The 13474-nt window shown below is 51.1% G+C and overlaps 1 non-coding gene across 1 annotated transcript; it reads left to right on the plus strand.

The window, feature by feature from the left end:
• The first annotated feature begins 1482 nt into the window (after nucleotides 1–1482).
• TRNAE-CUC lies at nucleotides 1483–1555 on the plus strand. The gene has a single exon. It is a non-coding gene; the product is annotated as a tRNA-Glu (tRNA).
• Nucleotides 1556–13474: the final 11919 nt, after the last annotated feature.

Here is a 13474-nt window from a genome sequence, read left to right on the forward strand (position 1 = left end):
TTATTTTTAACCTTTTAAAAAATGTAAAAGCCCCAAGTTTATTCATCATCTTGCAGCTGGCCGGCTGAGGCGTGCCCTAGGGTCAAATCACCCTGAAGCTGGTGCTTGCCTGGCACCTTACAGCCCCGTGAGAAGGTTGAGTGTAAAGCCTCCTGTGCAAGCCAGGCGGAGAGGTCGGGACGGTGGGTGTCCCCTGAGCTCAGAGTCAAAGTGTGCACTGTTGTGGAGGGGGCGGAACTGGGGGCTGCCCGCTTCCTCTTCCAAGGAGATGGAGAAGATTAGGGTCTCCCTCAGCTCAGCCTCCGCTGCTCTGTAGCTCAGCTTCCCGTAGCCTGCACTGGCCCAGCTGCTTTCAGACCAATGCCTAGATCCCACTCTGGGCTCTTCTTCCTCCCCACTAATTCGAGGCCTCCACACCCTGGTGGAGAATGTGGGCTCAGAGTCGGAGAGACTTGGCCTCACCCGCCTCTCCCAGCCACCACCTGTGTGACCTCGGCAGGTTGCTTAAAACTTGAGCCACTGTTTAAATGGGAGCAGCGCTCACCCACGCCTCCCCGGGTCGTGAGACCGATGAGAGAGTTCCTGTAAGTTGCTGAGCCCAGTGCCTGGCTCAGAGTCAGAGAGGGTCCTTATTTTTATTCTCATTATCATCGCCCCATCACGGCGGAGAAACAGGTTCATAAGCTGCCCCCTAACAGAGCTAGAAGCCAGGAGGAGGCTCACATGCTGGGCGCTGAAACATCGCAGGCCCTAAAAGGCCTGAGCAGTCACCCCCAGCACCTCTCCAGGAAGGAGAGCCCTCAAAAGACCACAGGACCCGCTGTGACAAGCTGCCTGGGGCTAGGGAGTGACCTCACCAAGGACACACTCCCATCCTGAGCCACCTTCCAAAGAGGATGGTCTGGTCCGAGACAGGGCATTCGTTGGGGAAGAGGAGTCAACAGCTTGGGGCAGGACCAAAGCGCCAAGGAGAGTCCAGGAGAAACTGAAGGGTCTGCCGGCCTCCTCCCTCTAACGCCGCGCCCCAGGCAGGACTCAATCTCTCCTCCAAACAAATGTCGAACAAGGACTTAAATAACACGACGGGGAGGCATCCTGAGGAAGGAACGTGCCAGGACACCACTAATCCCAGCTTGGCCTTCCCGTCTCGCCAGGGCCCTCACCCAGCGGGCGGCAGATGCCAGGATGTGGGCAAAGCCCGGAAGAGGCAGGGCGTGCAGGCGTCGGGAAGCAGCGCCCTCAAAGCCCCACTCTTTGGCCATCTTCTCTGAAGGTTTCACCATCTCGCTCTCTGAGGCTCTCTCTGGAGCGGGGCTGCTCAAAGTGTGGTCTGGCGCCCTGTGCCTGCTGCCTGCTCAGATCCAGGGTGAGAGCGGTAGGGGAACTGTCCCCAGGCATCTAGATGCCTTCATAGCCATTCGACAGATGGTTTTAAGTCAGTTGAATCTAATTTAAAAAAAATTTAGGCGGGGTGGGGCGGGCGCCTGGCTGGCTCAGTCCGTGGAGCATGTGACTCTCGATCTCAGGGTTGTGAGTTCAAGCCTCACGTTGGGCATGGAGCCTGCTTAAACAAAAATTGGCTTGGATTTTGGTCCCTGGTTCATTTCATTTTCTTCCAGCAACTCCTTTGTGTTATGTTTTACAAAAGAAATGCCTCATCATTGATTAGACATAGGGAAAACAATTTCGTGACCACAGAGACTTGGAGAAACTCTGTCCAGATGGTTTTTTTTCTTCTTGGTCTTAGAAACCCTCACATCCACACAGTGTATTTAAATGTACGCCTTAGGGAGATGGTGCCTAAGGAGGCAAAAACGCCCTGTTCTCCCGACCAGCAGCACACCTGACCCCGGGCAGCTCCCCACCCCACTTCATCTGCCCAGCTCAGAGTCTCCCCCTGGCCAGGTCCCCATGGGGTCCATTCACAGCCCTCTCTCCCCCCGCCCCGGGAACCCACAGGACTTGCTGTCTCCACCACTCATTTGGCGATTTCACTAATTAAAACATTTGTGTTGAGTGCACAGCTTTGTGCATTGGAATGAAACATGCGCCTCCTCCAGCTGGCCTCCGTGTTGCCTCTGGTGGCCAGCTTGCAGCCTCTGCTGCCCACACGTGGCTGCTGGGATGGGGGGGATTCCTTCAGTCCCAGCTGCCAGGCTCCAGGGACGCGGAGCCCACCTCCCACCCTTACCCTAGGCCTTGCTGGGCACCAGCCACTGCAGGAGGCAAGTATACAAATATATGAAGAGACTCCCAGAGGGACTGCCAGGAGGGCTGGCCATGTGGGGAAAGGGAGGAGCAGAGAAACTCCTTTCTCTTTCTTCTGTGTTTATTTGCAAGCACTGGGGCGTTTTCCTTTTTGCTGTAAAGCCTGTTGATTTTTTTTCTTTAAGTTAGACACGCAGAAGGTAAAAAATTCAAAGCCTGTAGAGAGGAGACAATAGAAAGTTTAGGTGCAGCCCACCAGACCCAGGACCCCATTCCAGAGACCACTCTCTGGGTCTGAGACGTGGCAGGTGAACGCTGTCCCTGCAGGGAGGAAGGTGGGCAACTTTCCCGAGTTAGGCCCTTGTGCCCAAACCCCCTGCATTAATCTGGCTCCCGCTGCCCTCTTAAGGGGTCATGTAAAACTGAAAAGGGGGATTTGGGGACAGGGATGAGGTCCAGACTGTCCTTTAGGACGATTAAGACTCTACTAGCACCGAACTTCCACAAACTGAGCTCAAGGGCTTAGACCCTGAGAGAAGAGCCCCCTCGATGGGAGAACGGTACTTAGGGGCGAGAAGCCAGCCTGGCTAGAGCTTTGGGGTGTGTGTGCACACCTGTATGTATATGTGGTTTCGTCAGGTTGTGTGTAAATTTGCAGATTTCCTTTATATATATATATATACATATATATATATATATACACACACACACACATATATATATATGTGTAAGAAAAATAAAGCTTAACCACCCCAGAGCAAAAAAAAAAAAAAAGGCTCACACTCTGCCTTTTCCAGAATGTTCCGTGCATCAGCGGGCACTTTAGTGTAGACCTACCCCATTGTTTTCACGTCCACGAGAAGGCACACAGGCCCTCCTGCACTTAATGATGGGCCCAGACCACAGAGAGCTGGAGAAACTTCATCCAGACAGTTTTCTCTCTTGGTCTTAGAAACCTTCACATCAACTTGGTAGGTTAAAATGTGCTCCTTAAAGATGTGGTTTATCTACACAATGGAATACTACATGGCAATGAGAAAGAATGAAATCTGGCCATGTGTAGCAACATGGATGGAACTAGAGGGTGTTACGCTGAGCGAAATAAGTCAGGCAGAGAAGGACAGATACCATATGTTTGCACGTATAGGAGGATTAGGAGGAACTTAATGGAGGAGCATGGGGGAGAAGAAGGGGGGAAGTAGGAGGGTAGAGAGGGGGAGGCAAACCATGAGAGACTCTTGAATGTTGAGAACAAACTGAGGACTGATGGGGGTGGAGGAGAGGGGAAGGGGGTGATGGGCACGGAGGAGGGCACTTGTGGGGATGAGCACTGGATGTTATATGGAAACTGACTTGACAATAAACTATTAAAAAAATAATAAAATAAAATAAAATGTGCCCCTTAGGGAGTTGAGTGGGTTTTTTTTTCTTAAATAGTTTATTGTCAAGTTGGTTTCCATGTAACACCCAGTGCTCAAGTAGTTGTGTTTTAACAACAGATCTTGCAGCCAGCTACCCACTCTGGCGCACTTTTCTCAGCATCTTTTCTCACAGACCTAGAGCTAGAAGGTTCCTCAGAAACCTGCTCTTCCAGGGATGCCCACGTGGGGCCTCGGGAGGAGTCTGACTGCTGGGTCGGAGTCACCTGACACAGGTCTGGGCCCATGCCCTTGACCAGGGGTGGGTAGAGGGTCCCTGAGAATCGTCTACAGATGAGTGAGGAGAGCGAGGCTCAGAGAAGGAAAATGACTGCCCAGCTCACACAGGAAGTTGGTGGCCGGGAGACTCTCTGCCCAGAGTGTTGTGTTTGCCCCTGCGCCGGTTCCCGAGGACTGCCGTAACTGGTCACTGCAAACTGCGTGGCTTAGGACAACAGGAATTTATTCTTTCATAGCTCAAGAAGCCAGAAGTCCAAACTCAATAGGCTGGCAGGGCCATGCTCTCTGAAGGGCCCATGAGGAGAGCCTGCTTTGCCTCTTGCAGCTTCTGGTGGCTCCCAGCATTCCTTGCCTTGTGGGCACACTGCTCCAGTCTCGCCTTTGCTGTCACGTGGCCTTCTTTCCCGTGTGTCTGTGTGTCTTCTCTTCTTACAGGGACACTCACCATTGGATTTCGGGCCCATCCCAAATCTAGGACGATTATGCCTTGAGTTCCTTAACTTGTTACCTCTGCGAAGACCTTGTTTCATAGTCTGGGGTTCCAGATGGACGTGAGTAGGAGGGACTCTTCAGCCCACTACAAAGCCTTCTTTTGGAAGCAGTCCCTTGGGCAAACTGGAGAGCTGCTTTGAGCCCCCAACTCAGCCTCGGGCTCCTGGTGGCCTAAATCATGGGTGCCAGTGGGCTCAGAGAGGCAGCTTCAGGCCAGGAACTGCGCATCCAAGTCACTGGGCATAGGGACTCAGGTCCCTGTGCCAGGCTGGCACCCCCAGCCCCAAGCACCGTGGGTGTGGGACACTCACAGCTGGCCCCTTCTCCTGAGAACTGCCTACCACAGCTGCCCAGCCTGGAATGCTGGTTGTTCCTGACTGAGGCAATAACTGACCATCACCGGGACACAAAAGGCCAGTGTCCTTGGCTCACGATGTGACAAATTTCACGGCGCTGCTCACACTCCAGAGCTCCCCAAAAAAACAGCTGATGTGATGCTTCAGCCAAACACACCAAGGTGTCAAGCATCTCCCCTGCCCCGTGCCCCTCCCCTCGCTCCCTGGCAGTTTCACAGAGAGCCCTCGCTCAAAAACTCACTTGTGCAAAATCCCCACCTCACACTGGGTCCAGGCGACCTGACCTAACCTGGCAGCGGGGGAGTGAGGCTGTGTGTGACTGGGAAGGGAACAGAGGCAGTGGCTCTCCTTCCGGAGTCGGCAAGCCACGCAGCCCTCCTCACCCAGCTCTCCCTCTGCATTTCCCAGGTAGGCACACCCTGGGGACCAGGCACCAATAGGGGGAAGAGCACGGAATGGGCACAGCAGAGGAAGAAAGGGTAAAATGCACACGTTTCGCCATGGAGCTCGTCATAAGGAAATTAGATGCACAGACATGAGCTGACTTGAGCGCAATTACGGAGTGAGGTGTGAGCATGCCCAGCCCCACCCGTATCTCTTGGTTAGTTATCTCAGGGACGAGTCACATAGGGTTTCTGAGCAGGAATTCGTTTCTCTGTACCCTCGCCACCCTCTCCCCTTTGGCTTTATGCTCTTAGTTCAAATCCCAGGCGGTGCCAAGGAGAATCCATCTGCCACAGACCCCACAGGTTGGTAGGGCTCACGATGGACCAGCACCCAAGCTATTCTTGTTAATTAATTTGTTGGGAGTCCAGATAGTTAGCCGGTTAGTTAGTTACTTCAAGAAGGAGGAAAGTGTGGGTCAGTGCAGGCACAGAGAACCACATGGACAGGGGCCCAAAGACAGTATGTGTGGCCTGGTTAAGGCAATGCCACGAGTTCCACGTGAGGGAGCATGAGAAATGTCACTGCAACAAGGCCCTGCAGTTAGGCCAGGAGACCATGTAGGCTGGAGAGGGCCTTGAGTGCTAAGCAGAGGAGTTAGGACTTCACCTTGAAAGTGGTGAGTGAGCACCAGCAGGCTTTTAGAAGGAAAACTACTTGATCATGGGCTAAACGGGTGAAGGGGCTTAAGAAGTACAGCACAGTTGGGGCGCCTGGGTGGCTCAGTCGGTTAAGGTCCGACTTCGGCTCAGGTCATGACCTCACGGTTTGTGGGTTCGAGCCCCGCGTCGGGCTCTGTGCTGGCTGACAGCTAGCTCAGAGCCTGGAGCCTGCTTCAGATCCTGTGTCTCCCTCTCCCTCTGACCCTCCCCTGCTCATGTTGCCTCTCTCTCAGAAATAAATAAAACATTAAAGAAAAATTTTTTTAAAAAGTACAGCACAGCATAGGGACTACAGTCAATAATACTGTAATATACTTAGTGTGTTAAGCATTTTGTAATGTATATGCATTGAATCACTATGTTGTACACCTGAAACTAATTTAATATTATACGTCACCACACCTGTACTTCAATTAAAACATTTTTTTTAATTACTTGCTCAGACTTTCATTTTAGATAGATTGCTTTGGCAGCAGTTTGGAGGACAATTCCACCTGTTAGAAGTAAGTCGGTAAGTCCAGCCTACACCCCGGGGGAAACGAGTTAGCCTCCACCTTTTTGGAAGGAAGAGTGTCAAAGCTTTGTGGACATGTTTTAAAGAGATCAGAGGACATGTTTCGGAGACCATAGGAGTATTCCAGGAGAGAGATTTCATGGTCTGAACCAAGGCAGAGGCAGTGGAAACGGAGAGGAGTAGCGTCTTGAGAGTTATTATTATGGGGTGGCTCACAGGCGCAGGGAACTATGACGAGTCAGGAGCCCATTGGCAGGAGCGGCCTTGGACACAGGACCCTCCACATGCTGGGGCAGCCAGCACTGCCTCCAGCTGCAAATAGGAAGAGGCTGGCAGGTAATCAGTGGCCTCCAGGAGTGTTTGAACGAAGTAGGTGTCCGTAGCAGCTCAGGAAGCAGACCCAGCACTAACCAGGCTGAAAGCTTCCCAGGGCTCAGTGGTGAGAACCATTTGGACCCATTCCTCCGGACTACGGTTAGCATGAGAGCCCTGCCACTTACAAAACAGAAACTGGGGGTGGACAATCGTGATAGCCGAGCAACACGCTCCAAGTCGGCATGTCAAGTTCTATGGCTTCTCCAGCTGTACCAGCATACCTGGGTTCACTCACTCATTCAATAAACATTTGCATCAGCCCTCTCAGCAGGGCCACTGGAATGGTGATGACCAACAAGGCTTTCAAAGTGCTCTCTAAGGGAGAAAAGGAGGACCAGTTAAAGACCCATCAGGAAATATAAATGCAGGCTGGCTCACCAAGTAAAAGTTTGTGACTTCAATACCCAGTTCAACTGGGACTTGGATATTGTTTGCAGGAACCTCTACTAGCTTTTCCTGACCTTAGTTTTCCACCTGCCATTGTAAGGCACTGATAGAATTTCCTCAAATAAAGAAGCCAGACTTTCCAACAGGTCGGATGTGCTGTGACTCAGCCAAGAAGACATCTAACTCTGCTGCCCACTTGGAGTCTTGGAGACCACCACCTCTCCAGTCCCTTCACGGAAAAGGAAAGAGCTGGCTACGTTTGCTGCCTTGACTCCCTCATCAGCTGGCCCTTCTGTGTTTAGTTATTTATTTTCATCGTTAATCAAACTAACGGGTATGTTTTTAAAAAATCAGGTATACTAGGAAATTTATAATGAAACCTCCTTACCTCTATTTCTCTTCTCCGGAGGCAACTATATCTTTTATTCTTTTTAATTTTTACTTTTTTGACTCCCATGATTGGCCAAGAGTGGGCATGTGACCTAGCTGAGCCAAAGACAGCCCTCATCAGCACTTTTGCTGAATGATTGGAGAAAAGGGACTATTTCACTGCTGGGGTTGCTGTGGTGCAAGTGTGACATGGCCATCGGGCCACTGCCAGGTGAGAAACTGCCGGAGAATGAAACCCGCTTGGGGAAAAGCCCCCTGAGAGAGGGAAGGAAAGAAGTTCCTTAGGCCAGCATCTGTACACCTGGATCCAGCCATGCCTGAAAACAACACCCTAAGATTTTTTAACTGCATCAATAATCCTTTGGGGGACTTTATGCCACTTATAACTGGGAAGATTTTGAGTGCTATGCCTCCTAGGAGACAACATGACAGAAGAGAGAGACCCCAAAGGAAAATACAAAAGCAGAATAACCAGGTTATCTAATCCAGCCATGGTCCCCCAACCACCATGATTCTCCTTCCAGGGCTGCCCCAGTACCAGGAATTGTTTTACCAGGGGAGGTTCATTCCCTCACATGTGCATATACACAGTCCCGCAGACTCATAATTAGGAGGGTCATGTGTGGACAGAGCCAAACGTCTCACATGCTCAGAGATGCAGACGTCATCCAATTTGCCTGTTATCTGATCCAAACATTGTTTCCGCATCTGGCCCCACTTAGGGTCATCCAGTTTCTGCACAAACTCTCCTTTGGGCGTGGACTGCCCCTGACTCACTGTCAACTTTTCCACTGAGCCAAGAACCAAGAGCAGAGCTGGAAGGTTCTTCTTCCATCTGCCCGAGCCAGTTTCTGTTTCCCTGAACCTTCCACAGTCGCTAGCAACAGGGGAAAAGTCCAAGCCCCCTTCCAAAGACAGTCCTTCAGGAAAGCTGGCATGTCCATTTTTACAAGTAGGGATGGAGTTCGGCTGCATGAAACAGAAAGCAGACTATGGTGGCTCAACCGGATGCAGAGGGAGAGAGCTCTCTGCATTACAATAGGGCTGGATGGGCGGCCCAGAGCTGGGGTGGCAGCCCCAGGACCACCTCGGTGTCCCCGTTCCTTTCTACCTCTCTGCCCCACCGTCCTTAACGTTTTATCCTTGGGGTTGCCTCACGGTTGCAAAGTGGCTCCTGAGCCCCCGGACTCCAGTCTACACTCCAACCAGGAAGAAAAAGACAAGTAACAAATAAACAAAGCCTTCCCAGAAAGACCCGGCAGACTTCTGCTCGTGTCCCACAGGCCAGAATCGGGTCCCGGGGCCCCCACAAGTTGCACAGGAGCAGAGATGTCTTTTGTTTATTTGCTTCCATCTGGATATCGAGGCCTCAAATAAAATGATGGCACTACTGGTAAAGAAAAAAGGGAGAATGGTCACGCAGCAGGCAAGCAGCGGTTGCTTCGAGAACTTTCTCCAGACCAAATTCTCGTATGGAGAGGCTCAGGCCTGGACTTGGGAGGGCAGTCAGGCAGGCCCCCAACTCCAAGTCCAGCCCCACTACTTCCTTACCTGGGTCACTTTAGGAGACGTTCTTAAGCTCTTTGAGCTCCTCTTTGCTCATTTGTTTAAAGAGGATAAGTGTGCTTTTCTCAAGGGTTTCTGGAGTGATTAAGGCACCTCCACGCAAAGTACCTTAACATTTAGACACTCAACAAATGTTAATTACTCTCTGACTTCCTGTGATTGCTCATTACGTGACATGTTTCTACTCCTTTCCTCCTGGACATGATTCCAAGATCTGCTCTAATGTCTCTTTTATTTACTTATTTTTTGTTTGTTTTTCAAAGTAATCTCTACACCCAACATGAGGCTCGAACTTATGACTTGGAGATCAAGAGTCGCACGCTCTACTGACTGAGCAAGCCAGCAGCTGCCCCCGCCCAGGGCTACCTTTTATTTTATTTTATTTTTTATTTTTTTAATATTTGTTTCTTTTTGAGAGAGAAAGACAGAGTGTGAGTGGGGGAGGGGCAGAAAGAGAGGGAGATAACAGAATCTGAAACAGGCTCCAAGCTGTCAACAGAGAGCCTGACTTGGGGCCTGAACTCAACAAACGGCGAGATCTTGACCTGAGCCAAAGTCAGATGCTTAACTGACTGAGCCACCCAGGTTCCTGGGGCTACCTTTTAAAAGAGACATTAGAGGGGCACCTGGGCACCTGGCTAGTTTGGTCAGTAGAGCATGAGACTCTTGATCTCCAGGTAGTGAGTTCCTGATCTGCAGGTCATGACTTCAAGCCCTACATCGGGTGTAGAGGTTACTTAAAAAAATTAAATAAATAGGGGTGCCTGGATGGTTCTGTTGGGAGAGCATACAATTCTCGATCTTGGGGTTGTGAGTTTGAGCCCCACCATGTGTGTAAAAGATTACTTAAAAACAAAATCTTTTTTTAAATAAATAAATAATAAGGTAAAGAAATTGTAGCCCCAGAATGGAACACAAACTCCACTGTGTCTTGCTCTGGGCACCATACTTCTCGTACCACCTACCCGGGAGCTCACCATTGTGGCAGGCATGGGGGGCTGGGCACTCACTTCTTCCCTTGGGCTCTTGGATCATCAAGAAGAAATCAGACTAATCAGGGCTAAGCACGGACCTGCCCACGGGTTAGCTTAATGAACACAGAGCTGGTGGGGCCTCCAACTCCCCCCCTTAAATCTAGGCCCTGCACAACCCTAACTGACTCTCCAATCACAGCAAGAGAACATGGACCGCTGAGAGCAGGGACCCACCCCAAGAGTATCCCAATCTCCAATCAGATCACTGCCTCTGTTTCTAGCAGGGAGCAGAAAGGCAGTGAAGGAGGCCGTGGTAGGGGAAATGGTGCCCCCACAAACACCCCCAAGATGTCTACATCCTAATTCTCGGAACCTGGGAATGTTCCCTTCCCCAGTAAAAGGCATTCTGCTGGCAAGATTAAGAGTCTTGAGATGAGAAATCCTGAATGATCCAGGTGGGCCCTAGTAATTGCAAGGGTCCTTATAATAAAGAGACAGGAAGGTCAAAAGAAGGAGATAGAGGTGGGATCATGGAGGCAGAGGCGGGAGTCATATGCTTTGAAGCTGGAAAAAAAGGGGCCATGAGCCAAGGAACGCACGTGGCCTCTAGAAGCTGGAAAGGCAAAGGAAACTCCCCTAGCCAGATGGATTCCCCCACTTGTCTTGAACCTCCTAAGACTCATTTCAGACTCTTGGCCTCCAAACCATAAGAAAATAAGTTTGTGCTGTGTTAAGCCACCATGCTGGTGGTAATTTGTGGCAGCAGCAATAGGACCCTCATCCAGGGGCTACAAAGGGAGGGGACTGTGGGGAAAGGAGAAGACAGAAGACATCCACCCAAGGAGGTTGTTTTGCAGTTGCCCAGGCCTCCTGGGGCTTTCGACAAGCTCAGGTGTGTCCTTCACTCCATCCTTCAAGGCTCAGCGCAAACACTGCTCTTCCTGAGCTAACCTGACTTGGTGGAGTTAGCTGTCCCCTTGCCATGCCATGCACAGGGCACTCCATCTGTACCCCTATTCTGGAGATCCCAACTTGGTATTGTCATTCCTGGTCTGTGCGTCTGTCTGCCTCCCTCAGCAGAGGGGGAGTTCCGTGGGAATCGGAGCATGGCCATTTCTCCTACAAGCGTGTTGGATTGAATGGAACGAAGCCAGGCTCTCCCCATCCCCGACACGCACGGCTGGGTGTCTCTGCTTTCATTTCAACTCGGCCCAGACCCCACAGGGGCTCTCCCTCCGTGTCTTTGACAAGCTGCTTTTCAGTATCCTGCCTTGGCCATTGATGTGCGTGTCACCATGGATATCTAGTGTATCATCTTCACACCTACAATCAAAGTCCTTCCTCAGGAGGGATCAGGACCATGAGGTTCCAGCCCAAGCTGGTTGCTTCTGAATGGAGGACACACAGACTCAGCTACTGTTGTTTTTATTGGATATTTTCTACCCCAAGTTCTGTACTTCCAGAAAACAGGGATGTGCATGGGGAGAGAAGGGCAGGAAGCAGAGAGTAGAGAGGGAAGAAGGACTGTCCATGTCCCCCACAATGCCCTGTCTCTGAGTTGAGTGCAACCCTGAGGCCCAGTGGCAGGCCTGCCCTGGAATTCTTGAGATACCTTTTGGGTCTTTCCAATAGATTTCCTGTTTAGCTTAGCCCAGCCAGAGTTCATTTCCATTCCCTACAACCAAAGAAGTCCTAAAAAATCTGGAATCAGCAAGCCCGAGCCAAGAACAGAGTGTTGGCATGTTATGCATATGGTACATTCCCAAACCAAATATGGGAAAATGTCACTGACCCAGAGGTCACAAGTGTGACCCTCTTGCCTATGCAGGACACTGTGGAAAACCCAAAAGAAAGAAAGAGGGCTTATTGTTCTCTCTGCCCGGCTTCAGGGTGAGGGCCAAGAGGAGGCAAGTTGCAGAGCAGAGTGGAACCTGGGGGATGGCCATGGATTGGAACACTGGGGAGCAGAAGCCAAAGTGAAGTGGGCCAAGGTCCAGCCATGTGGGAGGAAGCCACCCTTCCAGAGAGAGTCCTGCTGAATCTCCAGGGCCATGTCTGTTCTGTGTATATGGACACCCCTTTTGAAGGCCAGGACCCCTGTCCCTGGCACCTCCCTGCCTTTGCTAGAGCCACTGAGTCCTGTGTCCAGATCCAGAGGCCCAGTCCAGCCCACGTCAGGTTCACAAAGTTCATGCACTTGACTCATGAGTAGTCCATGGGGTTGGATACCACACCTCTCTGTTCTCACTTGGGAACCAGCCCTAGCAAGCTTGAGTAACCAGTTCCCCAACCCACAGCGGACTAAAAATCCCACATTAGAAATGGGAGAGATGCTGGCATAGGGAGCACAGCAATCCAACTGGAACTGATAAGCTACGGCAGTGTGTCTCCCCCTCAGCACTGATGACACTTGGGGCCAGTCCATTCTTTGTCGCCAGGAGCTGTCCTGTGCAGTGAAGGACATTGCTGGCTCCCACTGCCCACTAGATGCCAGTAGGACCCTCTCCATTTGTGTCAACCAAAAAATGTCTCTGACACTGCCACATGTCTGTGTCGGAGGGAGACCACCCCCGGGGAGAACCACAGTGCTACAGGAGAGAGAGAAACAGCTGAAATAGTCACGAGAACTGAAGAAGTGCAACAGCTGAGGCCAGTGAGTGAAGGCGCAGAGACCAAGAACTGTCTGTGGCCCTTAAGGGTGCATTGTTTGTTTGTTTGTTTGTTTAAGCTTTCATTTATTTTGAGAGACAGAGTGAGCAAGAGAGTGAGCACTTGCACACGCACAAGTGGGGAGAGGCAGAGAGAGGGAAAGAGAGACTCCAAAGCAGGCTCTGCACTGTCAGTGTGGAGCCCAAGGTGGGGCTCAAACTCATGAACCTGAGATTAGGGCCTGAGTGGAAATCAAGAGTCTAGAGTTGGTGGGTGAGCCACCCAGCACTCCCAAGAATGTGCTGTTCATGGCAGTGAGCGGTTACCCCAGCGAGCCGCTGGCCCAGATCTTCCCTGATGGAAATTCGCCCAAGAAGTGACAGAGTGGTGCTGCCCATTTCTCTAAGAAGGTCTCGTCTCAGAAAAAAGTGGGGGTGATTGTGCTTCCAGTGGGGGACAGCTTCCCCAAGGACGGTGGAACACCTGGAATTTTTACCGCCCTAAGTATTGTGTGCGTTAAACTCCATTTTATTTTTTTTTAATGTTTTTTATTTATTTCTAGGAGAGAGAGAGAGACAGACAGCTTGAGCAGGGGAGGGTCAGAGAGAGAGGGAGTCACAGACTGAAACAGGCTCCAGGCTCTGAGCTGGCAGTCAGCACAGAGCCCGACGCAGGGCTCGAACCCACGAACCGCGAGATCATGACCTAAGCGAAAGTCGGACGCTTAACCGACTAAGCCACCCAGGCGCCCCATAAACTCCATTTTAAAGGTTTCTACACTGGTTCCCTCTTAGTTTGG

The sequence above is a fragment of the Hyaena hyaena genome, unplaced genomic scaffold (genome assembly GCF_003009895.1).
Source record: "Hyaena hyaena isolate Hyena2069 unplaced genomic scaffold, ASM300989v1 scaffold_65, whole genome shotgun sequence".
Taxonomy (NCBI): domain Eukaryota; kingdom Metazoa; phylum Chordata; class Mammalia; order Carnivora; family Hyaenidae; genus Hyaena; species Hyaena hyaena.